This window comes from Sciurus carolinensis, chromosome 8 (genome assembly GCF_902686445.1).
Source record: "Sciurus carolinensis chromosome 8, mSciCar1.2, whole genome shotgun sequence".
In the NCBI taxonomy this organism is placed as follows: Eukaryota; Metazoa; Chordata; class Mammalia; order Rodentia; family Sciuridae; genus Sciurus; species Sciurus carolinensis.
The window spans coordinates 95,334,385-95,361,286 of NC_062220.1; the positions used below are offsets into that span (position 1 = coordinate 95,334,385).

Consider the following 26,902-nt stretch of genomic DNA (forward strand, 5'->3'; position numbering starts at 1 on the left):
GGACCTTGGGAGGTAACCAGGTTAATCAGATGAGGTCACAAAGGTGGGGCCTGGCAGGAGTGATGGCTTTATAAGAGGAGGAAGGGAGAATTGAGTTTACACCCTCTCTCATTCCTCAGCATGCGATTCCTCAGTCTTTCACCACATTCTGATATGGCAGAGAAGTCCTTGCCAAATGCTGGCACCTTGACATTTGACTTCCCAGTCTCCAGAACTGTGACAAATATGTTTCTTTGCTTTATAAATGATCCAGTCTTTGGCATTGTTGTAGCAGGAGAAAATGGACTAAGGCAGGGAGGTGGCTTCAAATCACACTAAGAGGCAGCACCAAAATACCTAGGGACTGAAAAATGCCACAGAGATGACAATTGACTCTCTACAACAGGAAGAGACCCACTGTTTCATTTCCCATATCAAAGAGTGTAATGGAGAAGTCAAGATTTAGCTACATGTTGTATTTGCCATGTGCAGTCGTAAGGGAAAAGGTTTGTAAATATTAGCATTTCATTTCTGTTACCAGAGCATTCTTCCAATGACAGAGATAGAGGAGCAACTTGCCTAGGGTCTGAAGAAAGTTCCTTGAGAGTCTAGCTCCACATTGTCCAGTGGAACAACCCCCCAAACATGGGGCTATGGAGGCCTTGGAATGTGGGCTAGTGTGACTATGCACCTGAATTTCAAATTTCATTTAATTTAGGTAACTCGAGTTCAAAAATTGATATTCAATTCAGCTATTGGAAAACTTTTAAGTATGTGTGGAACAACTTGAATATGTGAATCTACTTTTTTAACTATAAATTTTATGAAGTCTAAATACAGATCTTCTGTGAAAATGCAGTATCCAAATCGAGCTGGGTTGTAAGTATGAAACACATGTCAGTTTTCAAAGACTGAGCATGAAAAATTCAATGTAAATATTTTGTTAATAATTCTGCAGCTATATGCTGAAATGATAGCATCTAAGACATAATGGGTTAAGTTACATACATTGTGAATGTCAGTTTATAAAACAGAAGTGGAGATGCTAGCTCAATTCATAATAGTCAACCTATGGAACCAACCTAGGTGCTCTTACAGATGAATAGATAAAGAAAATGTGGTACATATACACAATGGAATACTACTCAGCCACAAAGAAGAATGAAATTATGGCATTTATCAGCAAATAGATGGCACTGTAGTGAAATAGGCCAAGTCCCCCAAAAAAACAAGCTGAATGTTCTCTCTGATATGCAGATGCTAACACACAATAAAGCAAGGGAGGGAAGAATAGAAGTCTGCTGGATTAGACAAAGGGGAATGAAGGGAAGAGAGGGGGAATGGGAATAGGAAAGACAGTAGGATGAATCAGAAATAACTTTCCTATGTTCATATATGAATATACAACCAGTGTAACTCCATGTCACGTGCAACCACATGAATGGGATTCTAATTAGAATAAATTATACTCCATGTGTGTATAATGTCAAAATGCACTCTACTGTCATGTATACCTATAAACAAAAAAGAAGTGGAGATGCTAGGATTGAGTGGGGCTGCTGAGTTCCACATTACATTAGTAGCCCTCAATTTTCTCTAGAACTTTGAGGAGTATGGTCTGAAAATCATTTCACCCAATAATTTTCAAGACCAATCTTCTGTGAGCCTTTGGTTGCTCCATCAATGTGTGGTCACTACAATGAACCAATTTCTAATCTGAGCCTCACTCCTGCTCTCAAGATCTTCAGAAAGCATGGCAGCCCTGACAATTTCTGCAGCACTGTGGTCACGCACACTCCCAATTTGGCTGCCCTGTTGTTTGTCACAACCTTAGCCACTGCTCTGGCTACCTGGAAAATGCAAGCAAAGGAGAGATGTGCCATCCCACCTCTCTCAGATGACCCAGCAGGATTGATCTCCCTATGAAAATGGATCCACTTCATACCAGTCAAGTAAACAGCATGGAATGAAGTTGCCTGTCAGGCAATAACACAAGGAGGTAACCAAAGGGGCTAAGAATTTTGATGATGATTCTTAGCTTAAACCTGTTTTCCTTAATGGCATTATTAATAATTTAACCATCCACTCCAGAATGCCTTTGATTTGATTTTAGTTATTGTAATGATTATTGATTTAACTAAACGTGGCCTGACTTCACTACACAGACTGGTAAGCGGATGAGAACTCTTCCCCATCCACTCACACTCCTCCCATCTACAAATGTGCACTAAAATCCACATATGTGAAAGCCCAGGTTCTTGCCAGTTCCTAGCTACACCAACGTGGGTAAGTTCTTCAACTGTTTGGTGATTCAGTTTCCTTATCTGTAAAATACCAAAATGGTCCTGTTAGGTCCACCGTGAAAATCAAGAAGTTATTACCTCTACATATAAAATGTGTTGAACTGTGCCTGACAGAAAAACTCAAGGCACATCAGCTATTCACGTTGTGATTAATTACATTCCAATTACTGGAAAAACTGGGGAATTTTATCATTCAAGCACTTGACACTTAATTTCAAAGACTGGATTCAACAAATTTATATTCTTTTTGACTTATATGGGGTAACCCTGATGTGCACTTGAAAATTTAAGGGAATTCATCTTCCTTTGTCTTTACATTTGTCTTTTCAATATGTCCCACATCCTACAAATGCCAGGAGGAATCGGTGAGGAGAAGCCTTCTCTTTGAGGAATGAACAGAATATTTACAAGGATGCAGTTCCCACTCTGGCACACGAAAGAGCACTTTCAGTTCAAGTCCTATAATTCTAGTTTCATAAACCCTCCAAGCTCAGCAGTCAGAAAACCATGTTTCAGGATCATTTCCAAGACGTTTTTTCCTCCCAGTGCTGAGGATCAAACTGAGGGTCTCACACATGCTAAGCAAGTGTTACCACTAAGCTACACCTGTGGATTCAAGGCTTCTTCATTTGAGCATTAACTAAGAATGCCCAGAACCTCATTCGGGGATCAGTGCCACGGACAAGTCCTACAGTTGACTGAGGTAGAGCTATAGCATCAGTTAGTGGACCCATTTGAAAAAAAGTTGATGTTGAACTTCAGGGCATAGTAATTTTTGGATATTCCTTCAGGACAGGGATCCTACTTTACTCTGAAATGGTTTGTCATCAAAGTATTAGAGAATTCTGCAAAATACATTTTCTTGTGGGCAGGGAAGAGGTTCGTAGCTTTCACATTCTTAAAGAGTTCCAGGATCCAAAAATAGATTATGAACTCTGGTTTTAGGTTTTTTAAAAAACATTTTTACTGCTTCCATAAAAGGCTGGTTTCTTCTCTCATTCTTGCCAACAGGTGCCAGCACTTCAATGTGAAGCGACAGTACTGGGTGAGAGAAGGGACCAAAAGAGGATGTAGAGTCACCCTTATGAGATGATGGTTACTTAATACACATACACTGGACACCAGACTTCCTCAGAATCCTTCACACATGGGGGTGGTTCACAGAGTGAGATGCTGCAGGGAGAGTTAACCTGCAGCAGACACCTCTAGTCAGGTGCAATTCTCAATGTATGTGACCATCAGAAGCCTCTTGGGACCAGAGGACAGCCTGCATCTCCAGAAAGGTCATCAGCTAACAAACAGGTCACTGAACTGATCAAATGACAGGTATCCCCAGTGCACTACCACCCTGTCAGGAAACTCCCTTTCTCCTCCTGCAGCATAAACCCTGCTTCCTGAATGGTCACAGAGTGGAAGGGCTCTCTCTCCCAGACACCCATTGCCCTTGCCTGCCTTGAGTCTCAGACAGGTAAAACATTCCTAGCTCTTTTGTTTTTTCATCAGTTCATCACAGATCCCCATTTGGGACAATGCAAATTCCATTCTAGAGCATGAAGAAGACCCAAAGCACTCTTCTCTATCAAAAGAACATTTTCAGAAAAGGACAAATCAATAAGAATACCCATGTACAATTATTTTACATGCATTTCTTTATAAATCTGATGATAATGCTCTATCCTTATCATGCAAAACTGTGCTATGTCACTTTCTTGCACATAGGACAGAAAAATCATATTTTTATAAAAAGCACCAGTGAGTGATAAATCCTCAAAATCAGCAGGTAGACACAGATCAGATCTTAAGCAGAGACAGAAACCCAAGTTCAGTCCCCATGCTCTGCACCCAAGGCAGAGGCAATACGTTTCCTCTCATGTCTGGAAAGATTATAGCTCTTCTGGAATCTTGCACTGTGCTTGGGTTCTGCTTTGCCACATATATTTTTAAGTTTGCAGCTAGGAGGATCCCTAAAGGCAAAGAGTTTCCCCTTCCCCAAGCTGTCCCTCCATTGCCTGTTTATAGTATTGCCTTCCCGTTCTTCCTGTTTCTACCCAACGAAATTGAAAATTTCATCACCAGTGTCAGAAAATTAAACCCCAGGGAGCAGAGCAATAGCTCAGAGCATCCTTTCTCTGGCAAACAGCCAATCCTTGAATATAACTTTGCAAACCCACTCTGGTTTCCAGAGGTTTGAAAGGATGCAAAACAGAGTCATATCAAAGCATGCTTTTTGACTGCTCAAATCTTTCTGACTGCACATCAACTCATCTTTGAACATGGTTAAAAAAATATTTCAATTGGAGATGGGTATCATGAAAGAAGGAAGGGACATGACCCAGCTCGGCTGCACATTTACCAAGCAGAGAATAGCAGCGCACAGAGAAGAGATGCTTCGTTGCATGGCCAGGGGTCTTAAGAAGTGCTTGACAGACCATTGTAATAACATCTCTCTCCACAATGCAAACACCGGCAACACAATCGAACAGCTCTGGGCTCCGTGCCTGTACCTCTTTTTCTCTTCCTAGCAATGCACAGGGGTGACTCTCTAATTAATTTAGTTTTAAAAGCATTTTCTTTTTAAATGAATCAATACCCAGGGAGATAAAGCAGAATTAAACAACTCACACTATTCCTACCTAGACCACCAATGTCCGAATATAATATACAGTCAACCACGAATCCAATCAGACCCAAGCAAAGCATGCAGCCTTTTGAATTCAGAGTCTCCACATTATGGGAACTCTTGAATGCCTGTTTGTCCATGTGCTTGCTCCAATTCAGTTTCCTTGGCAGACAATAAGACAAAGCTACATTCTCATTCAGGCTGCTAATACCAATGGACAGATGTGTAAGACTGAGCTTTACTCACCAAGCTCCCGTAAGTCCATCTTCTCCAACTACAAACACTGCTTCCAAGCTGCTGCCACCACAAAATGACTTAGAGTCGTCCCCCAGAAGAACAATGTGCTAGAACACCAGATGGTTCCCGAGTAAGCTTGTTCATGAAACAGGTTTCCAGTTGAGCCATGTGAACTGAGACCCGCTGCACACCTTTGAATGGTATACACTCCAAGTCCAGAAGAATAAGCATGTAGCTTTGCTTATGTTTATGGAGCTGAAGCCCAGGGGTGCTCCGATTGGCAGGAGTCGTGGAAAGATCAGCCAATGAAAGGGAGCCTCCATTTCAGGGAAACTCCTGCTCATTTATTTAGCATCTTCAGAGATCATCGGCTTTTTCTGGGAAGAGCTTTTCTCTTATAGTATCACAGGGAAAAATAATAACTTCACTTCTGTTTCAGTATCCTATGCTCTTTGTCAAGCATACAGCTCCCCTTCTTGGTCCTTACTCAATACCCCCAGTTTTTCTTATAAAGAATTTAAAGAAAAACAGAAAAGAAGAGAAAAAGAAAGAGCTAGTGATGGGCTGGGGATAGTTCATATTCATCAGCCTCCACCTTGTTGGGAGAGAGGGTGGGGGGAGTGCCTGGGCTCAATAATTACTGATTCTGTTGCTATGGAAACAGACTGGCTGCAGCGAGTTGGATTCGTGTAGAACATCTGCTGCCAGACCCATAATCAACTGCAATCTCATCTCTTCCCCTGTCTCTACTTTTATTTGATTGTGAGTTTGCTTACTTCCACCTTCTCTTTCCATACAGTTTTTGTCCAGAAATGTCAATGTAAGCACCTTGCTTTGTACACATTAGGTATGCACACCAGAGAGGCTCCCATACCAAGGAATGCATGCAGGCAAGAGTGTATCCCAGCAGGGATCCCAGGGGATTCCTATTCAGGATGTAAACACACATAAACAGCTTCCACCCCTAATTAAAATTTATGGTAACTTCTAACCTAAAGAATTAGTAGGGATGTCTTTTAAAGTATTTTTCTAACCGCTCAGAAAGTCCCCAAATAAGTTTGCTACGATATTTCTCAGAGGGCACTCTGGTGGTTCCTAGCAAACCTTTGGAGTAAGTGAGTAAGCCAGGAAGCGTATAGAAGACTTTGTAAGTACAACACTTTTAGGCTCAGGTCTTTTCTGCACCAGCACCTCAACAAGGTGCCCTCAATTCCAGGAATCTCCCTGGATTTCCTCAGCCCATTTTCATTCCCTCTGACTCCTCCCTTGTTTGCTCCAAATTTTCCTGATCGCAAGATCAGAATTAATGTCATTGATTTCATGTGCTGCCATCTTTCTCCTTAGCAGCAGGGGCCGCCACTGAGCAATAAAGGGCTGCCTGAATGGCCTGGTCGAACACAGGATGGGGATCCCATAGAGGCCATCTCTCAGAGATGTGTCTGTTGAAGCCCTCCATTCTACAGAGATATGTCAATCTCTGGTAAATGGTAAGTGTGAAAAAAGCTATGATTTGTGTTGACGTTAGGGAGAAGAGAACTCCCATCCCCATCACCAATCTAAACATCAGCACAACTTCAAAGGAGAACCTTCTCTTAACATAAAGGTCTTGCAAGCCAGGGACCCTCACATGTTAGTGACACAGACCAGACTTTTGAAGGGGTTGGGATTGAGATGGCTCATTGCATGTCTCTTGAAAACATACAATGAATGTCTTGAAGCCAAGGTGAACTAACCATTTACCATATCCTCAGTCCTAAAAGCAGTAGTAGTAGCCCTCGGCTTCCTTTATTCCTTACACAACACTTGGTGCAAGTCCCACAGCCATCTATTTCTTAGTGCTCAGCTCCGCCCCTTTGTCCCCAACAAAGGATTTGCTTTTATAAGAATCTGAATCCTGACATTCCATTTTGTCTCTTATACCCCTATGGACTTAGGAAGTCTCACCTAAATTCTGCTTCCCAGGTACTAAATTCAATGCTGGTAATTTTTCTCAACTCTTTTTCAGCTGCCTCCAGGGCTTGGATAGCTCAGATTTCCTCTACACCTCTTTATACCTTCTCCTAAACTGCTCACTCTCCTCTGCCATAGAGATGCCCCCCCCACCCTTTGCCTTTTCACCTTTTTAAAACCATCCAAATGCCCTCTCTTTTCCGACGTCATTCCAATCAGGTCTTCCAGTAATCAAAATACTTTTTTTTCAACAAATAGTCAGTGAGTGTCTGTATGTCAGGAAGTTGTGACTAGTGACAGGGTGAATGGACATGGTTCCTGTGTTATGGCCATAGACTCTATTGTAGGAGGCAAAACTTATTAAAGCATAGCTGTATATGGAGCACAAAGGAGACCTATGAGCTTTACATCCTATGAGTGCAAATAACAGATCTAATGGATTCAGTGACATCAGGGAAAGCATCTTTGAGGAAGTGATATCAGCTAATATCTAAAGGAAAAGAAAGTTAATGAACTGAAAGTGAGAGAAAAGTATCTCAGACATAAGGGATAACACATGCATAGGCTTGTGCTAGGAGGTAGTATGGCACCTCTGAAAACCTGAAAGAAGCCAAGTATGGCTGATAGTGCAGAATGATCAGGAGGACGGTGTGAGACCAGATCAGGGTCCTAGAGGCCAGGTTAAGAGTTTGGTTTTATCCTACAAGCAGTTCTCCATAAATGAATTCTTCACCCCCACCACACCAACACATATCTTCTCCAGTTGGACTCAGTGATGTATTAGCAGAATATCAATCTGATGAAAACCATGGGTTGTAAGACATTCATCATTTGTTGGCTTGATCTAAGTGAACACTGACTGAGCCATTAATAGCACAGGTAGCATTCTAAGAACTTTATCGGAGTTAGTCAATTGAATCCTCAGTACATTCCGTGAAAGATCATTATTATTCCTATTATACAGATGGAACTGAGGTAATAAGGAGATCAGACAACATGACCAGCTCTACAGAGATAATAAGTGGCAGATCTGGGATTTGAACAAAGGGATTCTACCTCCAGTTTCTCTAAGTGTTATATATACGGACCACTTAGATCAGAATCATTTGGAATTCTCCTTAAAAAGTAGATTTTTGGAGTCCTATTGTATCCCTACTAAATCCAAAGATTGAGCTAGTCTGAAAGCATTTTTCAAATACTTCAGAAGATTCTTATATCTAATTCAGTTTGAGAATCATTTCTTTGTTTACATAAAGGAGTAGAAGAATAACCCTAAATTAATATACACACTTTATTATCCCTAAGATCTGCATAATAGGAATAATAATGTATAAATGTGAAGAAGGGCATTTGCGGGGGATGCAGACTCTCACTACTTCAAGTCATCACAAAAGACCCATCCCTATCAGAACAAGGTCACCTTCTTTTGAATGACGGCAAATTCCCATTGCATCTTACAACACAGAAATTAAAGGTAGGTATGGGGCTCAGTAGCTTCCCTACTGAGCAAGTTTATGAAGAAATACAGAAATTCCTAAAAACCACATTCACTAAGGAATTACAGATGCTTTTAAACCCACCAGTTTTAAGGTTCAGTGATCATGTATTATTTGGACACTAAGTGAAATGTCATAAATTTGCTTTATGTAACTTTTTTTTTTCCTGGAAAACTCCTTTTTAAGATAAAACTGCAAGATAGATGGGTAATGTTTTAAACCTTTAGATTGATCCATAACCCCTTAGTTATTCAAAAGCTAGTCAATAAGCATTTTGCTTCACCTAGCTAATCATGGGTTCAGTTTTGAAAAACAACCAACTTCACTGACATTTCCAGAGGGGTCACTTCATACTAAATAGCTACAGTATCTCTGAAGACATCTGCAAAGAATTTTCCCAAGGAATCTTGTCCAATGGTTTACTGAGATCGTAGATTGGGTGCTCTATTTACTTAATTTGGCCTTATTGATTACTCTTTCCTTTCTAGACTGTGCAATGAAAAGAGGATATATACAGAGTTGCTGCTGAACCACAAAAATAGGGAGACCTAGATTTTATTGGTTTGATATTTTAACTACTACCTGTCAAGGTCCCAAGAACTGCTACAAAGGTGTTTGACATATATCTGAACACTCCTGTGGCTCAGCTTGTAGTATAGCATCAAGCTTCTGAACATGTCTAGATTAATTATTTAGTGTCTATAAGTAAAGGATGGAATCACAGGGGACAAAAATTGAGGGGGTAAAAATTACCCCTGGCTATCTGAATATGAGTCAGAAGAAATTTCTTTCCACTTCAACCATACATTAAAACCTATATTTTTTGTTCTGCTCTGCATAGACACTGCCAGTACCATTTATTCTGCATTTCCTTGGGGGCAGATTTAATCTAATGAAATTTTATTCCTTTCTATAAATATGATTTATTACATATATTATTACTAAATCTGGTATAACTCATGTACTTTTATAATACTTTTAAACTAATTCACAAACCAAAGTGTTCTGTTAGGTGATATGCCATGAATTTTACTGGATCAGAAAATAAAGTGACTACTACAGAATGATTTCTAAACTTGCTGTCCAAATTTTCCTTAGCCCACCTACTGGTGTTATCTGAAATGAGCACCTTTTATATCAAGCATTTAAAGGAAGAGCAGAGAGTTTCCATTTACTTCATCCCAGGGAAATGACACTAACAGCCAGCTCTTCCCTTTTTGAACTCATGGTTCCAAAAAGGTTGCTTACATAGTCTGAGCATCTATTTCATCAGGATGCATCTTAATCACAGTGAATAAGTTCATAACATGCCTACATGTACCCCATTACTGCTTGGTTGACTTATTCTTACCATGAGGTCCAGAGGGTCAAATTGAACTTGGAGGAAATTCCAAACAAGTAGGGTGTGTATTACAGGTTAGAGGCTCACCTCTAACTACACCTGGACCTTTTCTTAAGGCACCACTTGCATGTGCATACCTCTCTCTCTGACTGCACTTCTAAAACAGAACTAGGCTCAGTGTAGACTGGACCTAACTATATTCCTTTCAGATATAAAATTATTATGAGACTCTGACATAATGGGTCAGAGACAAAGTCCCTGCTTTATTTCATTCCAGAGGCACTGGAGAGATTTTTCTCTAGTCGTTTGGACTGACCAGTATACTGTTATCTCTGACTGTTTTACATGGTGCATTTTAAAACCCAAACATGCAAAACCTCAACTAAACATGGTCAGAATGACTTTTACATATTTTTGATCACCAAGTGTGGATAATCATAATGTCTCATGGATATATTCCCATAGGTAGATAGCTGCTTTCCTTTTTCTTACTTTCATGGAGAGAAGATCCTAACAATACACAAAGCTTGCTACACTGTCCCTTGATATTCCCAGATGCTAGGCTGTATGTGACAGGCCTGAATATCCGTGGGATTACAGAGGCATCACAGTGCTTACCACTGGTCAATGCTACAAAAGCCTCCATTTCCACATGGAGACATTAAGGTCCAAGACATATAAATAACATGTCTATGGTCACCCTGAGTAGATGGAGGACTCTTAGGACCAAAACACAGGAGTTTATCTATGGGGAACCAAAAGGAGCAAATTATACTCTAGCATCAGACCTCCTCAGGCATGTAGCTAGAGCAAGATCGCTCTCAAAGCATGTAAAGCTGATTTATGAACTATGAGGCATTAATATGAGAACATTTATTTTCCTAGACTTTGCTATATTTATATTGTCCACAAAATGCCTAAAATATGAGCAAATCCTACAAATACTGTGAAATAAAACCAGATCTACAAAATGGAAACCAATTTATAAGCAGATCTCTAGGCCACACATTTCTTCCTACCTCCTCCAGAGCACCAGCCTCTCACAGGTGACCATGATTTGAATTTACAGGGTTGGAGAATCACAGTGTGGAATCTTTGGGGCATGACTGACTTGACCAAATGGAATGAGCTGAGCTGAGAAGCACCCGGAGGCCAAAAAAGCAAGGCCTGATATTATGCACCTCTAATAATTCTGAGTACCTGTGAAGGGATAGCTGGAGAAATTCCGGAAGCTTACCATCTTGCCAATTTGATTTTCCAAATATACCAGGGAAATGAAATAGAGAATTGCAGGCTGATAAAAAAAAAGTTGTGCCAAAAGGAAAAATGAAAATGCCAAAATTTTCAGCTCAGTCCTGCCAAGCATGTCCACGGGCAATATGGTAGCAAAAATCTACTGGAACAGAAGCAGGATACTCTTTTGATGATGAGAAATGGGAATAATTTCTTTACCATTAGGAAAAGGGAAGTTTTTGGGCTGTCATCATATCTGTCTTGGTTTTCAGACCTAACATGAAAGTCTACTCCTGATTCAGAAACACATTGATTTCAGATGGAAGTAATTCCACTTTCCTAGAAAAAAAAAAATAGTTTCTGATATTTCAACCCAAACACTAATTCTATCAAGTTTTAACAGAGATTAAATCCATGGCTCACCATGTTTTATCAAATAGTTAAATATTAAAGGCTATCTGCTTTTTCTGCTTTTTCTACTCACAGATTCACAGGTACTTTGGCAGATGAAAGGCCAGAGATAACCTGCGCATCTTGGTCCTCTATCCCAATAGGAATCACACTGCAACAGAACAAGTCATGCCAGGGAAAAGAGGAAGGGTGAAGAGCACTGAGTGAGAAAGAAACCAAGAAGATCAAGAAGACCTGTGGACTCTGAGCACCCAGGCAAGCAGGGAGGAAGACGGAGATGCTAGAAATTTAGAGTCCATGCCAGGGGCATCATGTTCTGAGATGCAGAAGGAGGCAGGGGGGACTTGAAGCAGATCTGTGAGAGGTCTGCCTAGGGCCAAATCTGGGACCATAAGATGGAGGAAGCATAGGGCTAAGGGGTCACCTGTGGAATTCTAAGGTGAGACTTATTTCAACCCAGTTATTTTTATCTCTTGGTAATGAAAGAGGCTTTATCAGAACTCAGTCACACCACAACTCTGTCCCCAGAGTTTCAATGAGCACCAGAAACAACCCCTTGCTTCTCTAGGAAAACCAACCCAAGAGTACGCCTGGTCATGGTGAATCACCAGTGCCATCATGGGCAGAGGTCTCTTGTTCTCCATCCCATATCAACAGCTCCTAAAAGTCATATTGCTTCACACTCTCACTTCCAAGGAAGGAAATGGAAGTGTGAACCATGACCCCCCTAGGCAAAGAAAATTGATAGGTTAATTCCAAACTCTTGCAGAGAACAAGCTCTACAACCTAATTTGTACAGAAATTAGATTCAGATAAAAATACAATCTTATTTTGTTGCTCTGCCAGTACTTGCCTTCATCTTTAAGTCACTAATTTCAGAAAGGACTTAATTTGAAAATATAAATAAAAATAAGGGCAATAACTAATCCACTAATATGTAATGCAGAAGTGCTCCTGTGCCCTCACCAAGTCATCCCAAGGCAGATATGAAACATAATTTACAAAATGCATTGCCTACAATTCTATCAGCACAGTGACAAACGAGAATGGTGAAGCAAATATTTCAAATAAGCACATCAATTGAACCATGAATAAGTGCTCTCGCTTGTGTTTTGGGAGTCTATTGTGTATTCATTCGACACCTCAGTTATTCTGAACATACACTGAAAAAAATAACTTGCACCAAAAAAGTCCAGTTTGGAAGTAAGAAATTGATGTCTAGCCATTCAAATAATATTTAGGAAGTGTCTATAATGAGCTTTCACATATTGCCTCATGTTTCTTTCATGTCTTAGGAATCTAAGCATATAGACTTAATATCCGGAAAGTAATAAAGTTCTACTTTATTAAGTTTTGTCTTCATGTATTTCATGTCCCTCCCAGCAGAAACTGTTCTGCTCATCTGGTGAACTAATATTCATATGTTAAAGCTCTCCTAATAAGGTCTTTCCTCTAAGTAACTCCTCCCTTTGGATAATATCCAATGGATGTGTTGTTGCTATTGCACATGTCATGTGTTTGCAAACATATCTCTTTCCAGAGCTACCTCCAGTACTGGGAACTCAGCAACACAACACTAGGAATACCGTTTCTAGATGTTTTGATACCTTAGTAGAGAAGTCAAAATCCAATTGCAAACCTTGACACTCAGGCATGTTATGAATGCCTTCTATGTACTTCTCTGTTATTCTACCCAACATCATGGATAAAGTCACGAGGTGAGGATATCTGAAAACATCTCAGTGACTCATTCTCTGTTGTCTCCCAGTCCTCCTTCCTCCCACTCATGAAATCCCAGCCTAAGAGGGAGGAGGCTGCTCTGGAGAGCACTCCTGCACACTCCCCACTTCAGAAACCCATTTCACAAGCAGCTCAGGTGCTGGGCCCAGCTCTGTCAGCAATCTGGCTTATTTTTTCAAGGATGCCACATCTACTCAGAAGCTCCTTCCAATTAATGAGTATTCTTTGAATCAAGCCTCAGAGTGCTTTTGATCTCAGTACCAATTGACTTTAGGATAAGATGCTGGCCACTGTCTGAGTTAGTACTGCTGGCCAAACCCATGCTTTATTTCAATGAACGTTCAACCAACAGCCTGAATTTATAATGTGGAGTGTCAAGACCAAGGAATTCCCCCTGTCAAGACCAAGGAATTCCCCCTCAGACCAGCACCACCAATCAGACTATACCTGGAGCTCAGAGATGGTTCTGAACCCATGTAATTCAAAGTGTTCTTTAAAAATATGATTATAAGAGCATGCATGTTCAGTAGACACAATCTAGAATCATCAAGAAGAAAAAACTACAATCATACTATGTAGAAGAACACACTGTTAAAATCATTCAAAACTTTTTTTGTGTTTTTTAAGTGTTTTTTCTTAGCAGAGATAATTTTGTATCCTGTTCTCACAACATTAAATATAATAAAAAGTGTCTTTTGATTTTTATATACTATGCACCGATTTTCTGAATGAAAAATTCTAATATATAAATAAGGTAACCATACATGAATTTATTAATTTCTATTTTAGAGAAATTTATCAGAATCTTTTTCACTCTTATAACAATGAAATGAACATCTGTATGCATACCTTTGTTTTCCCCCACACCCCGTGAATGTCTTTAATTCTATACAGCTGTATTGTACTGAATGGCTTTATAACTGAGATCACCTGCTATTGGTGGATTTTCCAAGAAGAATGTTGTCCCAACAGATTTCTTAAAATTTGACTTGAAGTGTTGAGTTCTTTGCCGGTAAAGTAAACCAAGGGGTACTGGCCATCAATGTGCACATGGATGCCAATTCTTCCTTTCCTCTTTGCAGAAGGAGCTATGGGTCTTCTGCCCATGCAGAGGTGGGTAATCAACCCCTTACCCAGCGGGCAGTTCAGTCTTAACAGCCTCTGCCACAGTGTGTGTGGTTTAGGGTGTGCATTTGGTCTTTGTACAGCGGGTACATGCCAGCTTGAAAAATCAATTGGCTTTTGTAAATACCACCAAAACAAAACCCAAAGGTCTTTTTAAGGCAAGGGGAAAAAAGCCTTTTCCTTTTCTCTTAGAAATATCTTAATTTCTTTCTGGTCTTAAAAGAAATTGACACTATGAACAATCATTCTGTCTTGGGTCATAAGTTAGCCCACAATGCCTTTCTAAGGTAGCAAAGTTCGTTCTAAAATATGCTTTTTCCTTTTAAAACATTTTATCAGATTGTTTTAAGAAATACACATTAGCTAATTTTTTTCATCAATGACAGCATAAAAATTCAATTTAGGCAACATTTGTTGACTGTCTCTATTGTTTTCTTCTAGTCTGGTGGACACCTTGGGTAAATAAGAATTAGCCCCAGTTCTCAAGAGTAGAGTACAAAGAGAGAGAGAAGAGTCCAGGATAGCAGAATCCAGTGTCTTCCAGGATTCTACAGTCTTGCCTCAAGGCAATCATGAGGTGGGACAAGGAGTGGCCAGAGACCTGCCTCAAGGAAAGTTAATTGGGGAAAGGAAGCTTCTAAGGACAACATTTGTTCAGTGCTACAAGAGGGAAAAGAAAGTACACTAAAAATGGAGCAATCACTTTGTCCCCACAGAAGGGTTCTGCAGGGTCTATGAGCTAGGTCTTGAAGGATGGGCAGGTTTTCAACAGATAGGATGAAGGTCTTTCTTGCTAAGGGACCACAGTCAAGGACAGCTATTAGGAGGTACAAGTTATGCTCAGGGAGCAATCAATATGATTAATTCAGTATGATTACTCATAGATTAGTAGGGCTGTGTTCCTGGGAGTAATAGGTATGTTATTTGGGAAATGATTTGGGACAGAATGTGGAGCTTTATTATCATGCTGTAAGAAGAGTGAATTAAAGCCTTTTTTTTTACTGTGAACGTGTGTTGACAAGAACTGTTATAGAAGGGTAGTTCTGGAAGCTTGGGATAAGAGTGCTTATGGGTGGGCCAAGTCCAGATTCAGGAAGAACAACTAAAAGACAAACATGTAGTCTGTATAAGAGATGGAGGCAGCAGGAAGGATGTTGTATCAGTGAAAGGCAAATGGCCCTTCCTCATACACTGATGGATTGGGGTGACTTGGGGACCCACTATGGAGAAGAGGTAAGGATGTCAGAGACCACTCCAGGATTTCAAGTTCGCATAGCTCCTAGAGTTAGAGAGCACAGGAGAAATAGCCAGGGAAGAAAAGCAATGGGAATGGGGAGCCTAAGTTTGGACCTAGGGGGTTTGAGGGGTCTGTGGATCATCCACAAGATGAAGTTGAGTAGCAGAGGAGATGATGAGGGTGGGCTTCTCTCTGCCTTAGGTGGTGGTTGAAAGGGAAAGACTGGGTGGAGAAGATGAAGTAGTAGGAGAGAAAGGAGGTGGCTTTGGAGAAAGATTGCTTAAGGGATCAGTGAGGGACAGAGGCAGAGTCACCACAGTCCAGGAATGCAGAGCAGGAATCACGGGGGTGGGACATGAATCAATGCCTCAGGGCCGCAGAATGGAATGTCAAGCCTTCTGACTTGACAATCAGGAGCTGACTGCTGACCCAAACAAGCACCTGAAGCACCTGGATTTGGAGACCATCAGAACACAGAGGGGAGTGGAGACGCCATTCTTTCCTGGTAGATCTGGCAGTGTAGAAAAGGGCAGGGATTGAATAAGACCTTGAAAGGGGAACAGGATTAAAATACATTGTTGAAGGATAGGAGTGATTTTGGTATATTTTTAGGCTGAAGAGAAGACGTGGGAGTGGGGGGGATGCAAATAAGCATGAAGGTATAAAGGGATAAAAGATTTCTCATTTTTTGATGTCTGTCTTCTTCACCAGAACAGGGATTCATAAGAACATGATTTCTTTCCAGTCTTAAATTTAGAACAGCTAAATAGCTACTCTCAATACCCACGTGTCTCTTGGAAATCATGTCTTTTAGGGACTGGGGAGTAGCTCAGTGGTAAGTGCTTGCACAGCATGCAAGAAGCCCTGGCTTCCATCCCCTACATTGAAAAATAATCACGTTTTCTGGGGCTAAAGAAGTTTTCAAAAGTTTTACATTGAATTAATGCATTTTGCAGTCATATTTTCCTTTTTGACCTTGGTATTAACAGAAACACACACACAATGTGCTGTTTGTTTAGGTATCTTGTGTGCATTGGTTTAGATATCATTGTGTGTATGTGTTTCCAAACCCACAGTAAGATAGTTTTCAAGGACAGAAGTGGCCAATAGGTCCAAGTGCTACGAAGAAGGTAAATAAGATGGAGATTTGTATCTGCCCATCAGAAATCATCCTCAACTTTGTCAAAGTCAGTGGTTTTTGTGGCTGAAGAGGGTTTCAAGGACCTATAATATATTTTGATGCATTTTAAAGCCGTTTTTCTCTTCCTCTGCTTAGTTGTATTTTTATTGAGGGCATAAGTCAGATTGCAGCAGATTGATAAGGGAAAAGGAGAGGAGGTGAGTAGTGTCAGCCATTTGAGGAAGCCTGGTTTGGAGAGGACCAGGGGTAAACAGAAGGTTGAGAAAGTTATTTGTTCTTTAAAATATGAGAGATTCAATGCATTTGTATGCTGGTGAGAAGACAGCATGGAGAAGAAGAGACTGATGATGTAAGGATTAGAAGTGATAGAGCAGAGTCTCAGAGCAGCCAGAAGGGATAGAATTCAGAGTACCACAGAACCCACCTTAGATGTCTCTAGGGACACCACCTTTGTCCAGGAGAGGGGTTGTGAGTGCAGATACAGGAGAAAGGTCCATGGTTACGCAGTGAGTTAAGGCAGAGCTGGATAGAAACCAAGCCTCCCCACATCAAATCTGTCAATTCTTCATTTTGTTTCCCTCCCAAAAGTGGTCCCAATACTTTTACATATATTAGTATGTGCCATACATAACCTCTAATTTTGCAATTCAGAAAGGCAAATAGTGACCATTCCATATGGTTCTGCCTCATATTGATGTATTTAACTCTCACAACAACTATATTAAGATTCACATTTTCCAAATGAAGAGACTGAGGGACAGGATGGGTTAATTACCCAGCAAGGAAATAATGGAGCTGGGGTTTGAGCTCTATTCTTTGGGTTCAGAGTCAATGGCCTTGCCTGTAAACTGTATTGCAATTTATTTAACAAATTAAATGATTACAGAACAAGGGTACATGAAAGAGACTTTGATACTATGGATAACATACAAGACTAAGTCCAAAAATCAATGAATATGTGTATGGGTAACACTTCTGGAACCCACAGGATATGCAACAATCATTAGGTTGAACCATCTGAAATTGCTGCACTTGTCAGAAAAAAAGTCAAATATTCGCAATGTCATTTGGTACCATCCAATCCTTTATTCCTTCTAAGAATTTCCAAATATCTCCCTAGGATCCTCTTCCATGGGAATGGAGGGAGACAAGGACTGAGGTTGCATCTGTAACAGCTTCAGGTCTCCTTTATCAATCAAGTAGGTCCTATAGTGTTTTATAGCTCAAAAATTTAATGAATACAAAATTCTGGTAAGCTGCATCCAGTAAACATGGATATCTTGTACTCACAGTCTTAATTTTCTGGTACATGCCCAAGTGAATTCTTATCTATCTGAAAAAATTCAAAAACAACTCTCCATTGCTTCCTGACCAGCCTCTGCTTAGCTGAGGCTTGGGAGCACATCCCAGCTCACCAAGTGCCCTGACCACAACAAAACAAGTGAAGCTGCTTTTTCTGACAATCGAGGGCACTAGCATGTCTGCTTCATACATACTTTTTATCATGATAAGTGCATCTTAATAGGAATGGCATCTTTCTGTGATGCATAGCTCTTACCCTTTTCTATTTCTGCTTTAAGAACACAGAACGGCCAGGGAGCTTTCGGACAGAATTCCATGCTCTGTGATTCACAAAATGGAAATCTGGCGTTCTATGCCAATGACATTTACTTCCATGGCAGCTCAAGCGGCAAAAAGCCATATGCCATACACTTCAAATTCAGCCAAGCCACGCAAATGGATGTGTGAAAGAGAAATCAGGAAAACAGGACCCGAGCCGTCCTAGAGAGTTGATTACCTCCAGCAAACACACAGCACTTGTGGCAACTTGGGGGAATGCAAATTTTTTTCTAATTTAAGAGAACTTTGTGAGGTCAAGGTAAAATGCTAATGCATGATGAATTCATGTTTGTGATTTAATATGCCTACTATGCAGGCACACGTTTCTTGGATCTGCTTGGGTAGGAAGCAGTCACCTAAATGGGATGGACAGTCAGAAGCTGCGGTTGTCCTTTGCACTGGAAGGTCTCTCAACAGCCATCCTGGGAAAAGATAAGTGACATTGTAGATATTATTTTCCCCACTGGCCAGGAAACAAGTCAAGTGGGGAAACAGAGTGTTCCCTGAATTGCCAGGGCATGGGCTAAGCATGCCTAAGAGTGACATAATAAACAAGTTAAGGTGAAAAATGAAAGAGGGATTTTCTTCTTATTATTTTTTTAACCAGGGGCTGGCAAAAAAGCTCACTGGAGAAGAGAAATTCAGGTTGATTTTTTTTTCCCCAACAATTCGATCTCTTCAAGATTTTCCATTCACCTTATATAAAGTTATATAGATGGGAAAATACCAGTGTCATTTTTATTAAGAAACAAATGGGAGAATCATTTTATAACTTCCTCAAGTATTGACATCTGAAAATGCAATTTTGAGGGGTGGTTCTAGAAGTGTTTCTCAGTATGACCTATCAGAATTTGGGGCAAGAAAATTCTTTATTCCACTGAACTACAAAATATTTATTAACTATGGTTCCTGGGAGTTGAGTAACAATGACTATCCCATGTTAAAACTGTAAATTGATGCAGCTCATTTGCCAGTTGAGCCATTTTAATTAATGAGTGAATTAGACATATTTAGCCATTCATTCATTCAACATTCAACCCAAAGTAACTGAGCAGATACTAGTTAAAAAGCATCAGGAAGATAGTGAACCATAAAAGTTCTTGCTTCCAATGATATACTGACTTAATTTGGAAAGGTAGATTTATAAATAAATAACTACTATAGAGCTGGAAGATATTTTTCAAAAGAAATTTTGAATTCCATGCTGTGGAGGCAGAGGTGCAAAAATTCATACTGAATGAAAGGGAGATGGTAACCATCTCACTAAGGTGGTGCTTGTGCAAAATCCTAAAGGATAAGGAGAATTTCAACAGGCAGATGGGGGAAGACATTCCTGGCAGAGGAAATGAGGATGAGCTAATTCCTGTGATATGAAAGTGTTAAAGCACACACCAGAAATGATGGGCATTCAGGATGTGCCGGTATTGCCCAGGCAGGTGCAGGGTAAAGATGTGTGATGAGCAGAAAAAGTACCGTGGCTAATTAAGGAGACATCAGAACACCTTGCTAAGGCCGTGAAACTTTCTAAGCCAGGCAATGTACAGAGAGGGAATGAAGGGAAAATCAAGAGTGATATGGTCAGATCTATGTTGGGGGGAATTTTGAAAATGAGATATCAAAGCTGGGAGATGAGTAGTGCAACAGCTGATGTCTTAGTTTTTCCACAATGATGCTGGGTGGATGACAGTTCCTACGGTTAAGAGGAAGTTTTTCTCATACCCACAGGCCTGTAGGTCAGCTGAGATGGCTGTTTCAAGCTGTAATTCTAGGGGATAACTGGGGAAACTGTGCTCCCTGTGTCTTGTCATGGAACCTACACTGAGCACCATGGTTATCCAGGGTATGTCATTCTCAAGATGAAGGCAGAAGTACAAGAGCCCAATCCCACTCGGCAAGTAATAGCCAAGCCTCTGTTCACTTCACAACCATGTACGCCTCCCCAGCTCAAGCATGTTGTTGACCAAGTCAAAAGGTTGGGAAAAAATGCTTCACACTCTATGAGTGCTGGCAAGGAAGTAGAGGTATACTACCACATAGAGCCGTGAGAAACTGTGACCAGTCAGTCACACCATGTTTGGGGTGAGAGGAGAGGAAAACATGAATCAAGGCAATGATGAGAAGGCAAAGGACCAGGTAGTGATTGTAGTGACTTTGTTCAGTGATTGGTTTTGCAAAGAGATAATTACTTCTTAATTTTCCAAATAGAAATGTATCAGGCTACCAGCTTCCTGTCTTGTGACCTCCATATTCCCATGCCTACCACAGTGCTCACCATGCTGTAGACCCAAATAAACATTTGTAGAAAGACTGGATAGCACTGAAAATGTAGATCGAATCTTGACCGCTAACCAAGATATTGACACTGGTGTGGCCGTGCTGACAGTATGGTGGTTGCGGGAGAGTAACTTTGCATGTCTTTTGAATCACAGGCACATTACTAGATTCTAAAATATAGAATATGCAAGGCTTTGCTCTCAGGAAACTTATCACTGTGGTAAGTTCTAGGATATGCACATTCATAGGAACAGAGCTAGAGGGGCACCTCCGGGGCATTTGAGTCAGTTGATGATAGTTGTAGGCTTGAGAACTTCTTAAAAGAAGGTGTTGCCCTGAGGTTGGGGTTGTGGCTCAGTGGTAAGTGCTTGCCTAGCATGTGTGAGGCACTGGGTTCAATTCTCAGCACCACATGTAAATAAGTGAAAAAAAAAATAAATAAAGGTCAACCACTAAAAAAGTATATTTAAAAAAAGAAGGTGTTGCCCCAACAGGGAAATGGTATCTGCCTACTTGATTTCTGCCACACAGAAGCACTGAGCACCAACTATTACAACTTTTTTTCTTTGAATAAGGGATTGATTCTAGGGGTCTTTAAACACTGAGCCCCATCCCCAACTCTTTTTGATATTTTATTTAGAGACAGGGTCTTGCTGAGTTGCTTAGGGCCTTGCTAAATTGCTAAGGCTGATTTTGAACACATGATCCTCCTGCCTCAGCCTCCTGAGCTGCTGGGATTACAGTCATGTGCCACCACACCCAGCTTATTACTTATAATATTACCAGAACAGCGGGAAAACACAGAGAAACAACAAAAGAAAGAGAAGTACAGGGGCACCAGCAATCTGGAAACCTAATATCTCAAATTCAAGTTTCAATATTCATTTTTCTCCCCATAATAATTGCCACAAAAGGGTTGGAGAAAATGCTGGCAAATTTAACCTTCCTTTAATGCCATCTTCTTGCCTTTCAACCTTTGTCCATGCTTCTGACCTGTTTGACTCAGTGGCTTAACTCTGTGCCTGGCAATGGAGCAGGTAAGCTAGTGTGGGTGTTGAACAAGGCACTAATGTTTCAGGTCCTATTTGGCAAAGAGAAAGTGGATAATCTTTACCCATAATTCATTGTTTTTCAGAAACGAAAGCATGATTTTGAAAAAATCTGCACAGACACTTAAGCATGGCAAATTAGCACTTTAATATTTAATGCACATTTAAATAATTAAATGTATATTTAAACTCCTGACCTTCCAGATCTGACATTTTTGCAGAGGATATTAGGAAACCTCATGTGGGATTTCTTCACTTCTCTTGTATTGGAGTTGTTGCAATGACTCCTGGTCCTACTCTTTCATTCTGATTTCTCATCTCATCTTATTCTGGGACCCTCTTTGCCCTCAATCCTCCACCCATCTCATCTGGTACCCTTAGCTGGCAAGAGGAAGCACCCATAAAACAGCACCTATATGCTCTTTCTGTTCTACTGTAGGAGACAGATCTGTTTCTAGTGGTGTGTTCTCAATCTCCCATCTAACATAACTTACTCTGCAATAACAAGATAAATAATTGCTTTAAAATCAAAGAGGACTTACATTTTATCAGAGATCCCCACCTAAAATACCCTTTTTAGCTAAGCAACTCATTCCTATCCACCCTTTAATTTAAAAATACTCAATCTCATTATGCCTTACTTAAAACGTAGGTGATTCCCTTTTAATTGGACATACACTGATAAAATGGTTTCTGTGCCATTATCAAATCCCTCACATAATCCACAATGGAATCTGAAATTCAGGTCATAGGAACCTGTTAACAACTTGTACAGAGTCCCAAAGTGTAGTTAATAAAAGGGAAAGAAGTTTCAGAAGTCAGGGAATACAGAGCTATGTAAAGCAGTTCACTTGGAGAACAGTCATTAATCTCATGTTCAGGGATGGTCTGAAATTGAACCAAGGGACTGGCATATGACCTTGCTACCCAGCAAAAGAGCCTATCAATGATTTCCTTCTCATAATTGGCAAGTCTCAATTTTGCTCATGTTACACATTCAAAGAAAGATAAACCAGTTATAGAAAGGCTTACGTCATGAGAACTCCACCAGACCTTGATCACAAAGCAACACTCCCCAAGCATTCTAACTATTGTCAGTCTTGGCCAAAATTGTGCATGAAACTCACTCATGGTAAACATGATTTTTGTAAATGCTGTAGTTACAGACAATGATCAGAAAGCAAAATCTTTTAGCAATGATTTAGCCAACTAAAATTCATTTAACCATTTAACCATTTTTATGGCAAGTACATGAATAGGGTCAAGAAAACCTAACCCTTCCTGGATAACTCTGGGTCTTTGCATGTTTTTCTTTGTGAATGCTGCGATAGTGTAGGGGGAGGAGTGATGCAAAGCACCTGGGAATGGACCTCTTTAGGGTCATCTCTATGTGCCTCGTAAATGTGGTGTAGACTGTGAACAGCTGGGACCACCATAATGGGTGCTCCATTAAGTTTGCTGCTAAATCCAAGGGAGAAGCTCATCCACCTTTCCTAAAATGCCTGCATTAGCACTGCCACAATGATCCTTTTCCCATTACAGAGGCAATTAGAATCTATGTCACCTGGTCTTCTCCCAGCTCCATATTACCATTGATTGGTGCTGGCTCCAGGCCCAAACTGAGCCAAGCAGTATGTATGCCTGGCATATGAAGGTTCAGAGCCATTGTAGCTGTGGGTAATGTCCCTGTTTCTATGTCACAGATGAGGAATCTGAAGCTGACAGGGCTGAGCCCTTGCACAAGGTCATCCAGCTAGAAGCGAGGACCTGGTTCTTTAATCACTACAGTGTCCAGCCCTGGGTCACCTATAGGGTGTTTGTGGGTGGGCTTGAGATGTGTGACCCTCAACATAAATAAACAAGAGGATTCTCTCACTTAAGAGTTGATTTTCACAGTGGTCAAAATTGTTCAGTGACCAGCCTAACTTCAATGGATCTCAGTAAAAAGGTATGAGAAAATATGTATTTATAGACAGTTGAACAATCTATCTTGGGAACTGAATGCAGCAAATCATACTGAAGTACTAAATGCAATGTACTTTCGATTTAGTTTTTGTCTGTTGAGATCAACATCTCTCACATGTATAGAACCATTTGCAAGGCAAACTTTATAAGACCTAATCCTCACAGTGGCTCTGGGAAATATCACTGTTATTATTATTGCTCCTACCAGTATACAGATGAGAAGGGACTTCTTTGCCAGAGGGCATGCTCAAGGTCATGCTGCTGGTGAAGGGCCAAGCTGGCACTGCCACCAGGTCCTCCTGTTGGCTCTCAGCCTTGCTTCCTCAATGAGGGAGAGATATCTCAACCCTAGGGGGATGAAAATTGGTTCTTGGAGGGGCAATAAAATTCATTCTTTATATGTCTAAAGCACAGATAAACATACATAACATAAACATATAACAATTTTAAGGGGAAGATGATTAGGGGGATAAAGTGTCTAAAAAGGCTCCTGGGGGGGTTGGTAATGTAAGAGGTTGAGAAATATTGCTCTCTCGCCCAGTAGCCTTTCAGACTTGGCCAGGCCCATGTTACCTGTTATTAAAACATTTCTTTTTATAAAGCCTATGCAGTGGGATCTATTTAAACAAATACATTTAAAAAAAAAAAAGTAAGTTAATGAAGTCACTCTCAGTCATCTGTCTTGGATAGTATAATTGTTACAAATGAGGACTATAGGGGACATACCTCTACTGCTTGTCTAACAGAACGTGTCAAAGTCCCTGAGCAAAAGGCTATTGCTACCTTAAATGAGCTGCTTCAATGCAAACACACACAGAACCATTTGCTAGCTATTCTATGGGAAACATCAAAGAAAAAAAATAAATCTATTCATATAAGGCATTTACTTCCAGAGGTCTACCCGTGTGGCAACCCCAAAGACCTGTGTGAAGCTTGAGAAGCCTTTTGAATAAATATTAGTTAATGGCCTCGACAGTTGAAAAATGGATAACCTCAATCGTACGACATAAGGGCTCTTTAAAAACTTCTCCTCTACTTAAATATTCATGTTTCAATTAAAACGTACACCTACTTTATTAGCCACACCAGGCCCAGTTTAGATCAATAACAGCAGTACTAGATGGAATTCTAATGAAGATAAACAACGCTGAGTCCTCCCAGCTTCCCCTGGGCACAGACACACAGAGCTTCCTTTCATAACTTGCTCCAAGATATTTTACAGTCACCTGCCTCATGCAAATGAGGAGATTCATGTTTATTCATGGTGAGATTTACAGACCACCTTTCATTCCCTGGGCCAGCTCGGCTAACCAACAGAGCGCTGTCTGCACCGCTATGAAGTTGAGCTGGCCTAGGAAGGGGACTCCTGAATGTGTAATTGTCCCTTGAAAAGCATGCACAGAAAGTCAGTAAGCTGAAAGCAGCTTGAAGAGCAAACATATTCTCCCATTTTATTCATGCCTTTGCTGACTTTAAGGTTTTAAATGTGATCCCTTTTCTATACCACACCATAATCCACTAGATGTGACTAGTTGGTGGTAATTTTCTATGGATACTTTTCCAGGGGATTTCTCAGGATCTTTTCCTTCTGGCCTGATCTCCAATTCTTCCTAATTGAGATTTTCTCCCATTGACTCGGATGAAGCTCATAGCCTGGCCAGGGGCAGCTGCGTCTTTGTTGGGCCTGGGTTCTCCCATTGCACAGTCTCTGTTCTTTTAAGCAGGGATGGTTTCTCATCTGCAAGCCTGAGATTCTAACTCCATCCTGTGTACTTAGCTTATTATGCCACTGGATAAAGTTTCACAATAGTCTTTTTACACTAGAATGACTACATTTTCCAAATCACTAGTTTCTTCCATTTTGGTAAGTTGAAAGTGTGGCAAAGTCATGTGATCTTGGTTTATAATGTTGATTTTGATAGAGTCTAAAGTAGCACCAATACTACAAAGAAGTATTTTGATGGTCTCTAAAAAGACTCAGCTACCCCAGACAGTAGGTGGTTGTTGAAGAGGCCTTCATTCTGGTCAGCCATAAAGTACAAGAGAATCATGAGACCTGCTGATTTTTAGGCTACTACTCATGAGAAACCAAGGTACCTAATAAAGTTGTTTGAAAGAAGATCATGCCAACATCCATGAAATTTTCAGCTTAGAGCCTAATTTTGCCAAAGTTAAATGGGTTATTAATTCAGTTTCAGAACTTAATATAGGAATCCTAGACAGCTTCACTTTTCTTTTTCTTTTTAGTGTAATGGACAAAATAAGTCTTCTTTTGAAAAGGGCAATTTACTCATACTTCATAGGCAGGATTGATCTTGTGATTATGAAAAGAGCACTTTACACCTGCATATGACATTTTACTTCCTCAATGCATTTTTACATTTATTACTTCCATTTAATATTGCCCCACCATAGGAGAGGAGATGCTAGTCTCCATTTTTTTTTATTTTTCATTAATTTTCTGAGTAGCAGAACGAGGATTAGAATTGCTTCTTACAGACTAACAGACATGCTTCCCCATCCATGTAGACAATCTGTCCTAGTTGGTGGTACATGTCCCATATATCAGCTGATGGTCTTTTTTTGTTTATTTAGCTCAACAAGGCAAAATTTACTTCCACACAAGGATGTGCTTCTGAGCTGACAGTAATTCTATTGACAAAAATCACCAATAGAGATCAAATCTGCCTTAATGAAAATACTCATTGATAGCTTTGCCCCCACTCCATGAGTTAATTATTCTTTATGCAATTGGACCTGAGATAACAGGCCCCAGATAATGCTAATGCATAGTCAAGGATGAGAAACACAGATACACAGAGATCTATTTTTTACATGTACACTCTTGTTAGAATTTTTTAACAGGGAGCAGTCAGCCACATGAGCTTTAAATGAGATTCCTGTACCTGAAATTTCCAAATCACTTGTGTCCTCTTTCCTATCCTGCTCAAAAATGAAGGTTTCCATGAAATGATTATGGGGCCACTTGTGTGCTGAGGTAACCAGCTGCAGTTTAGCCCTTCTCTAATGCCCATAAAAATGAATAATGCATGCTCTAAAATATTGGTAATAAAAGGCAAAAACATAGAATACAAACTCAATGGTCTGAATCAATGGATTATTCTGCAGACTGCTATATTGAAAAACTGAAAGAAAGTACTTTTCAAAGCATAAATATTT

General features: G+C 40.3%; 1 protein-coding gene across 6 annotated transcripts in view; it reads right to left on the reverse strand.

Moving 5' to 3' along the window:
* Elmo1 (engulfment and cell motility 1) overlaps nt 1–26,902 on the reverse strand; it is a 565,472-nt gene that overhangs the window by 127,813 nt on the left and 410,757 nt on the right. The window contains exon 1 of one of the 6 annotated variants that reach the window (XM_047560135.1): nt 5,149–5,371. The exons of the other annotated variants lie outside the window; for them this stretch is intronic. The gene's annotated coding sequence lies outside the window, so the exon portion shown is untranslated. Of the gene's footprint in view, nt 1–5,148; nt 5,372–26,902 lie in introns of those variants that run through there. 6 annotated transcript variants of the gene reach the window in all.